Here is an 18,224-nt window from a genome sequence, read left to right on the forward strand (position 1 = left end):
CAGGCATATACACATTGACAAATTATTAGCTCTCCAGGCTACACTTGGTTTAGTGACCTCCAGATGCCATTTCAGGAAAGCACAGGTTTCTCATTGGTGTTGTGTCATACCTGGCAGTCCCATCTGGATCCTTCAGAAACACTGCGCACTTCGAATGATATTAGGCAACGACATGCAGGCAGCTAAATCAGGCCTTACATTTACAGTGACTACCATGGATTCACATGACCCGGTATATGTCTAAATAGAATATTTCAGCTGTCTGTGTCGAAGACCTGACAGACATGTTTAGGCATTTAAGCTTACACAGTCTGAGATTAATTCCATCCCGACTGGATGAAAAGACTCCATTTGGTCACATCATCAGGACTGAGATAACGTATAAGAGAAGAATCTAGAAAAAATTGTTATAAAATAATTTTCAGCCCCCAAATATAGGAAAGTTTGCTAACAAAGGCTGATTTCCTTGTCCCTGCAGCAAGGACAACAAGTACTCCTCCTAAATTGTAGAAAATTAGATTTAGTTTAGGCATGAGTGAAAACTTTTGATCTGTACAGAGGGTGACGATTGTCTTGGATTATTGTGGAATTTCTATCAGTGGAAGTTTCTGAAAACAAGTTGGAGAAATAGCTACCATGAATGATTTAAATCTAGTTTATCCTGTCTTAAGGACAAACTATTAGACCTCTCAAAATGCTTTTCAATCTGCTTCTGAGAGTCTATAGTCTTAAAGTATAATTAGGATCATTTCTCTTCCTTCTTTTATGCTTTGGTTTTGATATTGTTGACATTTAAATTATCATCATTTAGGTTTTGTATTACTATTCCAACTAAAATATGACAGGTCATACCTCTTGCAGCTGTACTTGGGGATGGCCATAGCCAAACAGCACTTCACAGCTCTCTATTTGTATCAGTTTGACAGAGGAAGAATCTGAACATCTTGGAGGGGGAGCAGGGGAGGACACAGGGGGCAGGTCTTCCACATTTTACAGGAATAATTACACCTGCACATAGATTTTCAAACTGTGCAGAAGAGCAAATGACAGAAGTTAAGTCTATAAAAAATAGACATTGTCAGGACAGACCAAACTTAGGCTTTCTTGAAGATTAATGTCAGTGTGAATAACTGCGAAAATCCATTTTGAATTACTCAATTAGATAGATTCACAGAAAGACAGTTGGAAATATGTGACTACAATGCTATTCTGAAAACATTACAGATAAGAGATGTCAATAATAGTTACAGATAGAAAAAAACCCAACCCAACCCAACCCAACCCAAAACCAAAAAAAAAACCACAGGAGAGTATTTTTCAATTTAATTTGCAAGCATTTATATTAAACAGAGCCCAAGTTGGGAAAATTATTAGCTTTTACTGCCTCACTTCCTGTTGAATTATTTTATGGTCCACCATTATTTCTCCTTTTCATTGAGTTCACAAGGATGTTTGGAAATCTGTAACACCAATGCATATGGAAAACTGATGTGACACTGCAGTTCTGCACCGGGATGCTAATATCAGATAATTACAGGAATTTATTCCCCTGTCTGCTAGAGTATGGTAAAGCAAATGTCATGTCACTATGTCTGAAGTCCGACGTGGAGGATGCACAAGTCTATTCTAACTTAGGGAGCATGTTTAGGGCACTATATACTCTGTTCCAGCACTCCACACTCATAAAATTCACCCAACAAATTACCGCTGCACTTATGGGCCAAGTTCTGGGATGCTGATGGATTCTCACTGTTTTCCACATTAACTATTGGTTGCCAGACTTTATCACTGTTCTCCTGTGATCAGTTACTCTTCTCCAGTTTCTTCTCTGTCAGGTGTCTTCTCTTCTATGTCCTCTGTCTGGGCTGCCTCAGACAGGTTCCTTAAAAGGACCACACATAACTTCTGAGTGGCTCAAGTTAATATTTCCTCTTCCCCAAATAAAACATTCAACTTCCTTTTCTAAACTGAGTTTGAAAAGTTGCCTGTTCTGGAAAAAAACTAGCTGAAACACTAGCTGACATCCTGGAGAGCAGCCTGGCATCATTGACAAGAATCACCTGGCTACTTTAAAAAAATCCTGGACTGGGTTTAAAAATACCATGTGCCAGATACTGACAGTTTATTATAACTCATGCATTGCACAGGAACAACTGGAACCAGAGCTTCACCCCATATGAGTTTTTACCACTTTTCAAAATCCTGTTTGTAACATGCAATATTCCTATAGTTTGGCTAAGATTTAGGACTAGCCATGTATTTTTAGAGAACTTGGTCTTCCTTCTGAAAGACAACCTTTAGAATTCATATTGGGATTATATTCTTGAGAGTAGTATTATCGTTTGGGACTAATTAGTTGTCCTTTATGCCAAAGATCAGCATGGTCTGCATGACTGCCTTTGCTTGTTCAAACCTGTAGCTGTCACTTGTTTTCTTTAGGGAGTCATCATCTACCTCCAAAGCAAGATCCCTTCTGAACCAATAGCTTCACAGTCTGTCTCTCTTACAAGTATTCGCTAAACTGTAGCTCCTAAGGAATGCAGGCTCACTGAGCTGAGCATCTGCCAGGAGTTATTTGGCATATGGTCAGGATGAGATTGCTACAGAGGCAACACCAATACACAAACTAACTTCTACAGTAAATGTGCAGCCATTGCCTTATGTATACGCTGCATCTCTCCACGCACATTTTACATGCAATCTGGCCAGAAAAGGTAGAGGTAGGTTTTTCCCTATTGTCTTACTCTTTGCTGAGATTCTTTCACCAGAAGATCTTGGCAGATCTTCCCACAGACTTTGTTGTAAGTATGATGCCTGTGTCTTCCTGTGTCGATAAAAGGGAAACCTTTAATGTGCTGGCATCTAAAGACACTACAGAGCACCCAAGTTAAATCCAAAGGTAGTCCTTGTCTCTGAATAAGCACAGTGCAGGATGCTGTAAAGCATTTCCAGAAACTTAACAGTGTTAGTGAACCTATCCTTTTGCTATGCTGCCTTCAGAACAGAATAGATGGTAGAAAAATTGAGTTTAAAAGTACATTCAAATTCTGTGGCTGAATTCAGCCACAGAGTGTATCCTTTTTTGCATTATTAATATCAAATATGTGATCATTCTAATACCAGTCTTCATCCACAATCAAAATCTAACTTTCCATCAGCCAAAATATCTGGGAAATGCTTCTCTTCTGTAATCATGGTCACCATTCTTTATGTCTTTATTTAAATACCTCTCCAGCATACAATAGTCTCTGGAAATTTCTCTTTCAGTTGATCCAAGTAAAAAGCCTATGAGTTTTGAATATAAAATACTGAATATAATTTCTGATGTAACAATAAATCAGTAACCACCTGATTATTGTTTCTACCCCAGGTCTGGTAAGTTAGCAGAGGAGTATCTCCATTGCACTCCTTTCCTAGACTGTAATTTCCCTACCTGAAACACCCGAATTGGATGAAGGAATTGACATCAGCTCTTTCCTGTGAAAGGTGGAGACCAAAAGTGAGCAGTCATTAGAGAGGCCTGGCATCTCTTTCTTTATGCAGGGGGAAGACCTGATACAAAAAAAGGAAGAAAACTAGAAAAGAGTGTGGTGTTTGTTTTTTTTTTCTTTGTTTGTTTGTTTGTTTTTTTCCCCAGAGCCATTAATTTGTATCTCAGCATGATTCAGCTGAAATGGATACTATGAGAATATTGGTGATCCTTTCTGGAGCTCTTCTGAAGATTTATGACACTTTGCATCAAAAGTTTAGATAGCACATTAGATCTAAGGAAAGTTGTCCGAATCTACAAACTAAAATGTCAGCAAAATAAATGTCAAATACTGGAAGGTATTGCTGTATCCATCAGTCAAGACTATAATTTGACATTAAGAAACAGTAAGCCAGCATGATGTCCCACTATTCTCAAATCAACTCTTGGTCCATAACACACTTCTGAAACCCCTTCTGCACAGCCCACTTAGGCACATATGTGCTCTTCCCCCATCTGCTCAGCATTTCACCACTACCTCCAATGTCTGAACTATGATTGGATTTTCCATGCATAGCAGCATTTAAGTGTCTTAAACCTCCTACTCATATTTTTTTTTTTTTCAAATACAGTTATTTATTTGTTAAAACTCAAGGTCTGAAAGTCTGTTTGTTATGCTTTAATGAAAGCTTAGATGTCTGAGCCTATTGAAGATGAGACCCTTCACAGATACTGGTTTGCTGAACAACTGCCATCCATCCAAGTTCCAGTCCTAAACATAACTAGTAGAGGGCAGAGGGCATTTTGCTAATAGGAGGTAATGGAAGCTCATATATTTATACAAGTCCTCAAATAAGCTCATAAATTACAAGAAAATACGGTATTTTATTTCCGTACAGGTTCTTTTGATGACTTAATGGGGTGAAAAGGAGACTAAGTATGGGCTATGAAAGCAATTGTAATTGTTCCTGAAGAAACCTGAAACTAAAATCTGTACATACAGCTGAATCCATTTTTCTCTTCATAAAATACACAGACACATTTCCTATTAGAGGCTTGCACCAGAGGTTAAGGTATATTGAATAAAATTCCTTTTCAAAAATATGGTAGAGAAGTTGAGAGAAAAATATCAATAAAAAAGTAAGGACCAAGTAATGCAAAATTTTAATTTGACCCTGCAGACAGGCCCTCACAGAAAAGAAACAGAAGTTTAAGTTAGGCATCCTGTTATATTAAATTCTGTGTTGAAGTAGCAAAAATTAAAAAGCAAACGCACAACTAATTGTCCTGGGCTTAATTTTACTAAGTTGCATAGGGGAGGAAGGCAGAATTGGATCAGTGCAATACAGTCTGTTAGGAAATAGGGAAGTGGAGAGGAATGAAGAGGCCACTGCAGAACATGTGGGTGCAAAGGTAAATACTGCAGGAATGCTGGAGCTGGCTTGTCCCTTCATCACCAGATGGTGTCTGTGGCACTTTCAGGATCACTCCAGGCACTTCAGGTATCATTGTGGAAGGGAATACAGTAGCGGCAAAGATGGAAAGGGCAGATCAGGGTAGTTCCCCATGTTTCCTGAAATTTCTACAGATTCCTGGTTACAGTGGGCCTTTGTAAGAAAACGCTGCTGTCACCATGCTGAAGGGGGAAAAAGGGACTCCTGCCCCACAGCAAACTATGCCAGAGACAGGAAAAACTGGAAGGGAAAGATAAGAGGAGAGCAGATGTTTGACACTCAGTACCAGAGAGGAAACCTATACTGTGGCTGTTGAAATGGAGAGATCCCCTGTGAGAACTATGTCTCAGAAAGCAGCTGCCAAGTCAAATAGCCATTAAATCTCAGCAGAAACAAACATCATCGCACTGTGCTGTGTCTTTTTAGTAGACCCAACGGCAGTTCACACTGGGCTAGTATCAATTGTACCATACAAAGCCTGGACAAAAACACAGGTCAGAGTGACAAAAGTATGCTCTTTTAATTAAGCAGTTTGAAATGAAATGAAAAATGTACTGGAAAAAATGAATTAAGAAGCTGGAAAGCTAGCTTGTGAATTGAACCTGTGTCTTTGTTATGGGTAACACCTTATTACTCTGCCTTGGTGTAAAACCCAGTCTCCACATTTCTCTGAGGAGCATTAAAATGGCAATGGATCTTTACTAGTGCAAAGTATATTTTCCAGTTTGGGATAGTGGGGATTCTTCCCACCCCCAGCCCCTTCTCAGCTGCTACTGAATACCTATACTAGAGGGTATGAAATGACTTCAGAGACCTGGTCATTCTTTGTGTGCAGAGAAACCCTGTCAGAAAGTTAGGTTAATGAGAAATGCACAATGCTTCATTTCACAGAAGGCACCTGTTATACATTTGGTTGAGAGAGAGAAAAAGGCTAGTTATCCCAAGGCATACAGGTGTCTAATTTCAGTGTGGTAACCAGCAACCAGTACAGAGTAGTAGAAGGGTGACTGACTACTACATCAATTCAGCTGATACCTAGAAAAATAAAAGGAGCTCTGTAAATGTGGACAATTTCCTCTTCCGCAGATTAAAGTTAAAACAAAGTAAAAACTGAAAGAGAAGGCTCAAATTTTGGACTGCGCAAGCAAGCAGGGAGAAAAAGGAAGATAGCTGTAATACCAAAAAGGGAAGATGTGCTGCTGATACTGTAATGTGTCTTCAAAGACTGTCCAGTTCAGACATGCAACATACATAGTCCAAAAAAACCCTCCATGCTGAAAACAAAGGAAAACCACCCCCAAAACAAAAGCCCCAAATCTACCCTTTCTCTTCCTTAATAATCCAGGATCCTCATACTTTCTGCCTGTATCAATCAGGTTTCTACCCTGCCTCTTCTAAGTAGTACCTCCTTCTATTCAGTTGTGGGGAAAGAGAAGGTAGCGTCCTACTGATGACAGTTCTCCATTGCTATTGCAGACAATCCCTTTTTCTTGGCTAGTTAGTAAGTGGAGGCATCGAGTTCCCTTTCTCTCGCAGGAAACAGGAAGGAGATGGAGTGTACTTCTTGAAATGCTGGGACTGTGGCAGTGAACAACCATAGCAGATGGCTTGATGTAGGCCATTAGCTGTCCTAGAGAAAGTTGTGTAAGAAGATCCATGGCTGGGGAACCAACATCTTGCTGTGATGGCTGGACAGGTAGAAAGTAGAAAAACTCATAATTCTGTGATTCATTTATTTGTGGAAAACAGTCTGAGGGCTTAAGAGTTAATGGAATTGGAGAAGTGTTAATGATACAAGACAGTAGAAATGATAGTTCCTTTGAGACAGGAACAAGGCACTGATGAGTTGCTCAAGAAGGACAGGAAAAAGTTGACAGACCTTGGAGAGAAGAGACATAATAAGGAATTTATAGATATTCTTTGGGTACGTATTATGCTGAGGGCAAATCATGTATTGCTAATTGAGACTACATACATTTTAAGGAGCCAATGCATTATTGGTTTGAATAAAAAGGACATATTCTGGGAAAAAGATTTCATGAATAGCATATAATATAAAAGCAACTGTAATTGGGGTAGATAAATGACTAAGGGCAAAGTGAGAACAAGCAAGGAAAATGCCAAGGCCCAGATCCAACAAAATATTTATGCTTTCAACTTTCGACTGCTAACATTAGACGGTAGAAGCTTTCGCAGCAGGTAAGACCATAAATCATTTGTTGAATCTAAGCCTAAGGCTATTACATGTTAATCCATTGATTTTAAAAGTAAGGTTTACCAAACATATTTACAAATTTTCAAACTCTAGTTAATAGTATCAAAGTTATATAGGCTGAGGGAACTGTGGTTGTTCACAGCTTGCAGAAGCAACAGCTCTGGGGAGAGCTAACAGCAGCCCTCTCTTACCTATGAGGAAGTTAATGAAGAGGGCGGGGCCAGGCTCTTCACAGCTGTGCAAGGTGAGAGGACAAGACAGAGTGGACGTTAGTTGAAACAAATAAGGTTGAGGCTGGATGCCAGGAAAAGCTACTTCACGATGGTAACAGTCAAGTGGGGAAACAGGCTGTCCAGGAAAGTCATGCAACCACCCTTGGAGATCTTCAAGACTCTGCTAGGCAAAGTCCTGAGTAACCTGGTCTGATCTCAGAGCCGACCCTTATTTGAGCAGGAGGTTGGAGTAAATGCCTTCCTGAGGTCTATTCCAAACTCAATTATCCTATAATTTTATGATCCCATGAAGATTTTCACCATTTCAGTGAGCAATTGCTGCCTTCTTTTACCTGGGAAAAATGCTAATGCTATCTTTTTGATAACCTGAAGGCATGCGGCTACGTGTGTTTGCCCCTCCTTAGGTGTGTGCTTTCATGAGATATCCTATTTAATAATTTTTAGGACATGAAAGGACATAAAAGGAAGAGAAAAGCAGTTAAGTATTTTTCAGTGAGCCTGTAAGTATCACAGTGCAATAACTGTAGAAGTAAAGAAAGGCCAGAATGGATTAAAAAGTTACTAATAAAGTAGAATGAAGCTCCAGATTTACAACATTTTCCACATTCTGTAAAGAACAGACATGATTGCAGAATTAAATTGGCATGTATTGCAGTAGTAGCAATGTCAATGTGTAAGTAATCTCTCACCATAAATGTAAGCCTCTAAGACATTGAAAAAGAAAGACCCCTAAAGGGCCCTAGGTTAGTGAGCAGCAATTTTCTGGACTCTTTTCGTGCACACGGCCATCTAAAATCTACCTAACCTGCACATTAAAAGAGCCACTATGATTTTTACAAGTTGACAACTTGAATTTTATGTGGTATAAATTTCAAAAAACATAGAAGGGAGTAACAATTTCAAATGATGATTGTGTCATGTCACCATGAGCAATAGCTGGTGCCATGAATAAAACATAGGTATTTCATGCACATAATAACAGAAAAGTGGAAATAAATATTCTGAATCAGCTATAAACCTACCAAGATGATTTCCTGATATTGGTATTTGTTTCTTCTGTATTGATGCATTATAAGCTACTATAAGTAAGTACTCTCAGAGTGTGCAACAGCTCTTTAGGAGCCATTAGAGCATATTGAACTAACGACCCATGGATAATCAAAGCGTCCTATTCACTTAATGATGGACCCTTCATTTTAGTTTTTTGAACATATTACATCTGCTTTTCTTTTTGGTAATAAAGAGTGGGCATTAATTATGTCTCAAATACGATAAAATTCCTATTGAACACCTGCATTATAAAAATATTCTTTTTATTTCATTTTTACTGCTTTAGAAGATTTTGATAAAATAAAAACCATTGGTTTTCCTATTTGTTTTTTTCTCCTGGTACACTTCAGTATTAAATACTTCAGTTGTAATTTATAGCACATTTCAGTTCATTGTCATCATCATTAATGAATTAACAATCTCTTGTCCTGGATTCAAGGCCAAACAGATCCTTGTCAATGGAGATATAAAGAAAATAGAGGTGTTACCTTCAAATATTGACTTTTAACAACTTTGTTCACTATCAAAAGAATTTGAAAGAACATTTGCCGAATAGGGTGTAGAACATTATTGCTGGAACACTCCATTATAATCAACTAGACACCTACTCTTCCATGCACTTTCTAAGGCTGATCAACACCAGATCTTCCTTCTGATCAGTCTTGTACAAAAACACCCACCAAAAAATGAAACAAAAACCCTACAAAACTATCCATTACCATGCAAAAGAGCTGACAAAAAAATTGAAAATAACAGGAACAAAGGTGGGATGGCATAAAATTATCAGATGGTCAGTGAAATACTTATGAGTACTCCTAGATTATGTAGAAGATTTGCTGTAAAATCAAGGAAACTTAATTTCAAATCCAGTGTGTTGCCCAAGCAACCAGCTTTCTGTGGCTAAAAACTTGAAACCTACAAATCTACAACTGAAAAATAATGTAAAGTGATATCATCATGCCTTTTATGTTACCTTTTTTTTCCCCATGGCTTCCTATTACAAGAATGATAAAAGAAAAAATTAGTATGCAACTATGGCATTTTAGAGACATTACTTCTGAATCTGAATTTTAAAACTGGATATCCAAAACAGTAGTAGCACAATGAAGACCATATGGAACAGCTCTGGTTCTGGCTCTTATAACATGTTGCTTTACCTCCTTCTACTTCACTACAGTCAGTGTCTGTTACACTAAAACTCTTATAAGTAAAGAGTAGGTACACCTTATATACATATAAAACTGAGATCTTACTGTCAGTATAACTGAAATCTTAATAGTCTAATAATTTTTAGTAATAATTATTACACTCTAGTTGTAATACAAAAAGAAAGAATAATAATACAATCAAAACTGCTGTACATACGTTTTGTTTCTGTCCCTTTTTCTAGTGTTATGCTCACTCCTGCCCGGCTCCTTGGGATCTTAGGGTCAGTGTTTTATTTCTTGGAGGATGTGGGGGGGGATGTTGTTATGGTGAATTGTCAGCATCTGGAGTCCTGGGAGCAATGCAATGCTTATGTTGATGGTTTCCTCTTCTTCACTTTAGGGTTCACTTAGGGTCATTTTTATGTTTGTAACTTGCTTTTACACCTCTGCTGCAACTCCACATTACATCCAAATTTACTGTATGTGACACCTTTTACATATGGCTAGACATTACTTATTTGTTCTCCTTTTTATCCCTAAAACCAGTTTTGCCCAGATCTGTGTTTCTGTAACTGACCATGCGTAAGTTGTTTATAACCATGGGGTCTGAAGTGCCATCATGCGACCCATCCCTTATCACCTCATACCCATCCCTACACCACATTCTTTGCCTCCATTTCTCAAGCCCTCTGCTGATACAACTCTACCTTACATCATCAGTTTAGTACTAGAAATGTGTCATTCTGCATACAACAACTGCTTGTTTCTGCTATCTGTATAAAACAATGATTTCACCGTACACCGACAACAAAAATAAAACAAATTAGCTGTAGACATCTAGTCAATTAGAGAAATTGCTATGACAGCTAAACCAAGCTACAGACAGGACAAGACAAGTTCATGCAGAGCAGGTGTGACAAACCTGAGTCCTGAGACTGTGCGAACACAGTACAAAACCATCACTAGCAAAGGCAATGCTTTATTACAGGGCTGCACGCTTGCATATTTTGCTGAACATGTAAAGTGGTGTAAGGTAAAAGATACCTGCTCAAGGCTCCCAGGCTGCTGCAGTATCAAGACACAAAGGTCCAAGTTAAACACAGAATGGAAAGTCTGAACTCTGAATTTCCTGTCTTTTGTAAGCTTAAGTCAGACCTTATCTCTGCTTATTAATAGCAGAGTTTATTAAATAACAGCTAATGGTGGGAAAAGTAATAAAGGTACTGTACAGTGCATATTCAGTGATAAATTCATTCTGCTTTTGCAAATGAATCCCTTAATCTAGAGTTTTAAGATGTGTTAACTTTTAAGGGGCTGTCTATACTACTACGTTACTACTACATTTCACAATTATAATAAACATTTTTCTGGTAAATAACTGGGTAACAAATATTCTTCCTCCCACCTTCCACTACGCCCATATGATTAAGCTCCTGGATGACACCATGGACTCTTCTGCTTCCTTATATTAACACCATATTTTAGCTGGGAGGTAATCCCATTTTGTGATGATTCTTTGCAGATTTTTTTTTTTCAACAAAGGGTCCTTGATCTTGCTGTCCCTACAGTTCAACAGCAGTGAATTTTCTGGCCTTAAAATCATGCTACAGTCTATCTCTTTATTCAGACTTTCTTCAAGGAGGTTGCATAAAAGAAGACAATAAGAACTTGCCTATGGCAAATGAATGTGCTTTCCGCAATATCTGCAGTATGTCTTACTCTTCTCCTCTCTTCCTAGAGGGACAAAGGCAAGAATGCTGTGAGATCTGAGGTAGCTTATGTTGTTTTCTAAAGAAATCGGTAAGGTTTTTTAAAAACAATTGGTTTAGATGACATATTTGCTTAACACCAAACCCCCCCCCAAAAAAAAACAAAAACCAAGTTTTGCTTTCTAAATTTCTGATCTTTATCACTGAATCAATATTTGTTTTAGTATTTCTGCTGAAAATTATCAAAATTTCTTACTGAACAACAATCTGTTTCAATGGAATGAGAGAGTACTTTTCTTCTTACAAGGTTTGTTTGCTTTCTTTCAGCATTATTAAATATTCATTTTATCCAAGAAAGTTTCAAAACATGATTCTCTTGCCTAATAGTTATGAAAAAGCAGAAAACTCAGTTCCAGTTTCAGATCCAAAACTGTGTGTGTGTGCTATCTTAACCAGCTCTTAGAGGAGGAATATCTTTCTCTCTTAGTACCATGCAAAACAGAATGGTTTCAAAAGGTGGAGAAGTATCTAACCCTCAGGATTAGCATCCTTGTCTCATCTGAATATAAACACATACATCAATTTTTATTTCAGTTCTTACAGGCTGCTAGTTATTATATTAAACATTAAGACATACTGCACGGGTCCCAGATTCCTGCAGATAGAAGATAAGTCAAACAAGTTCCTGTGGAGATCCTTTGGATGCTGCTGAATTGTGATAAAATTGTTCTATTGGGGTACTTAAACTCTTGATTTTTTAACTTAGACATAAAAGAATTTAAACAGGATTATGCATGAATAATACTGTAGCTAATGCGAATTACATTGCAAAAAGCTGGATTTTCTCTTTGCTTCATGAAGGGAGAGTGGAAAGTTCTATACTTCTGTGTTTGTGGATCCATGTTTCCTTGAGACTCAGGCTGAGCCAAACTCTAATTTTCCACGCATTTTTTTTTCTTCCTGAAATGTGAAAAATAACAATACTGTTCTCTTACCCATCCTCCCTAAATGAGAATTACTAATGTCTTTGCCTAAAAGAAAGACCTAGTAACTTACTTATTTCAGCCAAGTTATTTTAGAACTCAAGAGTTTCAAAGAAGAAACATTTTAACTGAAAACAAGCACACAGACTTCCTGCAAAAAGATTCCTATTTGCCAGCTGTACAGGCTTCTACAACAAGTGTCTAAACCTGAAAAAATAAAATATTGTACAGCATTTCAGAGCTTTTATACTGTGATTGTAAAATATCTGGGAGGTTTGCCAGACTCAGTCAAAAGAAGAACACAGCATTTTCTCATCACTAATAACAATGACCCGAAGTCACGTTGAAGATTGTAAGGTCAATTTCCCTCTTAAATTGAAAAAAGAAAATGGGAGAACAGATGTGGGTAGTTGCTTCTGTATTTATAAATTGCATGACAGCTGGGTTAGACTATATGATCTCCAGTTTCTATGCATTTAAGGTGTTTTTATTGAATCATTCATACTAATCAGATAAAAGTGTTAAAGTGCATTTTTAAGGTATTATACAACATAGATGAAGTGGCCAATTTCATAGTGTACACATAAAATTGATCATTTTTCTTCATTAAATATGTTCAGATAAGTTTACCAGGTGGAATGCACATTTCAAGGAGAATTTTCTGGGTCTGAATGATCAGTTCTGAACTGACACAGCATACAGGCATGATGATAAAATGGGTACATTCTAACTAAAAGTGTAAATTACACAAAGTGTTAATTAAAACTGCCTGCTACAGAGATTATTTTCTGGGTTTGGGGGCTTGGGTTTTATTTTAGTTTACAATTGCAGCAACAGTAGCTGTGTAACCAACATCCTGATCACATTTATTCTATCATTTTTGCAGCATATAACTCTAGAAATAGGAATTTTTACACATACAGAAATTCTCACTCTACTTATTTCATGTATTAAAACTGACCATTTTATCAGATACATCATTTCTTGCTACTGACTCATTACATCTATGTACTGGAACACAATCTGCACTGGCTGCAATGTTTTTGGCTACTACCTCTTTACATTAAAAAGCCAACCATCTGCTTTTGGATGACAGCATCTAGGCAACCCTTTCCTATTAATCCTTGCATTTTATTTGTAATCTGTTATTGGGTGAAGCATGTAAATCATGTTCCACCTCTTTATACTGTGCAATTAATTTCATCTAACCTACACATTTTAGCATTAGACATAGTAGTCTACTAAGCCTAGATCTATGAGTAGAGAAAGGAACTTCATGAGAGTAGTTTATCAGAAACATCTTAAATGTCTATCACAGAATGACATCAAACTTTGATGATACTGTCTTCTTGATATAAAAAGAGACTAGGTGAACAGTTAGACTTAACGGATTAACTTCTAATACTTACATCAGAGTACCAAGGAAGAGCTTAGAAGAGAGGTCTCAATTAACTAAGACTGACAGACAGCTAAACCATTTCCCAGTCTTCAGCCAAATATTTGATCCATAGTTGTTTCTCTAATCTATGCCATGTATACATCATTTCAGAAAAATATTTCGGTTAATATGGTAAAATACTTTTAATATTTACCAAACAGCAATGAACAGATAGTTTGGTGACTGTTCAGAAGGAATAAAGAGAAAAATAAGGGAAGTAGAAAGAATCAGTTTTAGCATACAGTATTCTTTCCCCCCTGACTTTTAGAAAAATTGGCAAGATAAATTAAAGCAGTCCTCAGGCAGCTTAAACTTGTGCAATCAGCCTTTACGTAGCAGATTGTCCTGAGTGTCTCTGACCTTGGCAGTTGTACAAGGGTCACATTTATGTGTAGGAGACCTGCTTCTGAATAACAACTGAAATGCCTAGAATTCAGACAAGAGAAAATATATATGTTTTCACAGTACAATCCACAATATAGTATTCATTTTTATAAGGTCCGTTTCGATAATGAGTGCTTATTCATGATGGACAGTGCAAGGAAAAGGCTCAGGTGGCACAGACAGATCAACCTTCCCAGGAGCAGCACCATGAACACAGAGCCCTTGAGCCCACCAAGGGCGATAGCTTTGCTCCCTTACTCAACATCAGCAGCTACAGCCTCTGCAGGAGATGGAGGGCAATGAGAGATGCTTGGGTCCCTTGGGAAAACCACCAGTAGCATTTCCTCCCACTGCAGTCTTGTCAGCCTCCCAGCAGTGCTGTGTCAGCTCAGCATTCCTATAAGGGCCTCTGGGCACTACAGTAAATATTGAGCATTAAGGGATATAACATGCTGCAAAGCCTAACAGTGTTCATGCGTCACTAATTACTGTAACAAGAAGCTTGCAGCACATCAACCAAGAAAAATTTACATTGATTGTTTTTTCTTATTCTCCAGCTAGAACAGGAAGAATTCCCATGACTCTACACTTGACCTTGAGGGCTGCTTCTCCTCCTTCTGTGTGCAGATATTCCTTACAGGTGCAAGTAATGTGGATGAATACATAGGGATTTAAACCCAGAAATGCCTGGTTTCCTAACAGGCCTTCCTACTGTGTGTATATATGAATTCTAGTTTGGACTACCAGAGAAAGAAATGTTGACATTTCATCTGATCTTAGTTGGCACAGGCACACTGAAGAGCGAGTGTCGTTTTCACACCCTGCCCTTCATTCACTGAAAGGCCCTGATGAATGTTAGCTATTGATTTTAGACACTTCTGATGCTGATTACTAATAATGAGTCATGAAGCCTGGATTCCTGCTCCGCTAATATAGGGTTAATATTAGACTTATTTGAAGATTAAACGTTCTTGAAGTACCACTATTAGCAATAACAACTTCTAAACAACAGGGTGTTTTGTTGAAACATGTCTCCTGTGCTGAACCTATGTGTACTGGAGACAAAACAACAAAGAAGGTTTCTGGAGCACAAGATATTATGCTGAAAGGCCTCCCAGTTCATTGATTCCTATCCCCTGCTCTAACAGGCATTTCCTGCATCCTATAATCCCATTCAAAAATGTATTAAGCTCCACTTTAAAGCTACTTAATTTGTTTCCTTCTGTTACTCTTACTGGAAGGCAGTTCCAGACAGGTGGAAGGTGGTTAGACAGTTGTATTGATCTCTGAATTCCCTGGAAATTCTATTTATAAAATGTTAAGCATTTCGTTAAGGATTTCCAAGTGGGTGTTCCTGATTGCTCAATACATAACAATTGTTCTGCTGATAACAATCCTCTGTGTGTTTCATTTATAATGATGCATCTTATTCTCCTCGCAATAATAGCATTTTGCCATTTCATGCAGCTGTTACATGTGCTTTATGAGTGTTCCAGTGTTTTTTTACCATAATTGACTCAGTCCTTTTTGTTGCCAAGCACCTTATCTATGATTTCAGTGCAAGGGCCTTAAGCAATACCCTAAGGTAAGCACTATATCCAAGGACATTGTTTCAGGTAGGCATGCGTCTTTTTTTAGTCATGTATTTCAAGTGCTCTATCTCTGTGCATAGATCTGATTAATACAGAGTACTCAGTATAGCATTTTAAGATCATTATGTATTTGATTTTACTATGTCTTTAACAATTACAGCACACTTTTTTAAAGCTTTACCCTTAGTACGAAGGCCACATTCTGGTTTTTGTTATCTGAGTTTAAATCTAGATTAAAAGGTGAAAAATAAATTACTCTGAAATTCATTTCTGTTTAAAGAAAAGTTAAATTTTGCCCTGTTTTTTTTAAAGAGCCTGAACATAAGAGGGAAACTAAATACCATGTATAGTTGCAGTGTGTTCACTTCCTGCAGTCAGGCTTGATGTCATGACTCATTTGACTTTGCTCATTGACTCTGAAGTGTGGTTACAATGATGACATGTAATCAAAAGAGATCTTCAATGCAGCATACCTGTGAAAGTAGGTTCTTACTGCTCTGTTGCATCTTAGCTTTAAGGATCAAAACTGATTCATCGTTAGGTCTGTTTGAAGAAAGCGACGCACTTACGCACATAACATTTTTTTTAAGAGAAAACAGAAGTTAAGAATGTTATTGGGAAACAATTAAACATACATATCAAACTTCTGTGCAGGTATATTCTGCATCTCACTGGCATATAGAATACCTGACAATTTTGACTGTTCCCTTTCTATACCTGTCTCTGACACTGCTACCATTATGCATTATTAAGTGAAAACCTGACCCCTTTGAAGTTAATGGAAAGAAACCCTCCTACTTTTAATGGGAGTTATTATCTTTCAGTAAGGTTACTGCATGGATCAAATCTTTTTGCTACCAGAAAGCACTGTCCCTTGATTTGAGAAGGGCTCTGCAAATATGCAGATGCTCTTGTTATTATATCCTGCTGGAGAATGTGAACATTTCACTTTAAAAAACAGTCTTTAAAAAGTAACAGCTAGTAATATATCTCATTGGACTGCTGCGAGATCATTTGTACAGTACAAATTAATATTTGTACTGTAAAGCACCTTTGGATCTTTGGATGAAAGATGATGTGTTTAAATACAAAGTATTAAAATTCATCTCTGCATGGAATTTTTTAGGGAAAAAAAAGGTGAGCAATTCAGTTTAATTAGTCAACTAATAAAAAAATTAAAAATGCTTAACAATCTACAATTTACATTTCTCAATGGAAACCAATATTATACTTAGATTATAGTCAGGATAATATTATTAGTAGAATGACTGACTCAAATTAACCATGACTGAAAATCTGATTACCACAAGGGATCATGCTGCTATCATAGACTTCTCATACCTTTCCTTTTATCTTCTTATTACAGCAGCAAATTTCTCCCTCTGTGAAGAGGGTGTACAGGATTTTCAGTTTCCAGTGTCTCAGACTGCTTCTTTGATATTATAATGCACATCTTGTGAATGATGGGCCTCAAATCAATTTTATTCTTACAAAGAAGAAACTACAGACAAGGACAACTATTTTTAATAATATTATTTACAAGTTCCTAATGTGCTATTTGTCAAAACAGTGGGAATTATGTTCTCATTCCATGTTAAATATAATTAGCTAATACTTTCCAAAGGATATGCAGGCACAAGAGCTATCTTATATTTTTAGCTTTGTTGCAGATTTCATTATTTGCCTCCATTTGTTCTCTCTCTCAGAATGCAAAAGTTTGCCTCTGGTATGCTCAAAAGAAATCCATTACAAAAAAGCTGGGTTTCCTCAGCTTCAAGGATATTCATGTTCTGTGTATGTATATATATCCATAAAGATATTTTAAAGGATTTTTTTTTAAAAAAAAAGCACTTTCTAGCTTTTGTATGTTTTAAAACACTTTTTTCCCCCCAAATTATGCATAATACGTTTTAGATATATTTATTTTGGCTAACTAAATTAGTTTACAGCCTATTTAGTTGGGACATTTAAATGTATTATTGTTATGGTCTTGCTTAATCGAAAGCGGGTCTATGAGCCTATAATAAAAATAAAAGCTTTACAATAAAATGATGAGATGAGAAAGGTACGTGAAATAAGAACAGAAAAAGAAGGATAAGAGAACAGCCTGATGACATGCTACATTTTCTGAAAAGTTGCGGGTACAATTTGTAGCAAATCAGACTACATACACTCTTCTAACTGCATTCACCCCAGGGAGGGATGCTTGGCAGCCAGCCTCAGAAATAGTCTCTTCTAGGATAGATTAGCGGTATTTGCATGAGCAGTTCTTGGCTTTAGATCCTTTCTGGGCCTTGCATGGCTTATACAAGGGTCCATTTGTAAATATACATATATATATATATGTGTGTGTGTGTGTATAAAACATATATTTAAATATATTTTTGTCGATCTGTGTGTATGTATGTGTGTATATGTATGTATTGATAGGAAGGTTGAAGAAAGGACTTCAACTTGTCTGAAATAATGAGACAATTGTGCAGCCCACCTGAAAGGTTTTTTATAGCATGAAAATGTCGTCATATGCTACATATCTTGAGGGGGTGACC

General features: G+C 37.2%; 1 long non-coding RNA gene across 1 annotated transcript in view; it reads right to left on the reverse strand.

The window, feature by feature from the left end:
* The window catches only part of LOC308059126, an 87,304-nt gene that overhangs the window by 23,828 nt on the left and 45,252 nt on the right, over positions 1 to 18,224 (reverse strand). The window lies entirely within an intron of this gene.

Source organism: Falco punctatus (genome assembly GCF_963210335.1).
Source record: "Falco punctatus genome assembly, chromosome: 2".
NCBI lineage: Eukaryota > Metazoa > Chordata > Aves > Falconiformes > Falconidae > Falco > Falco punctatus.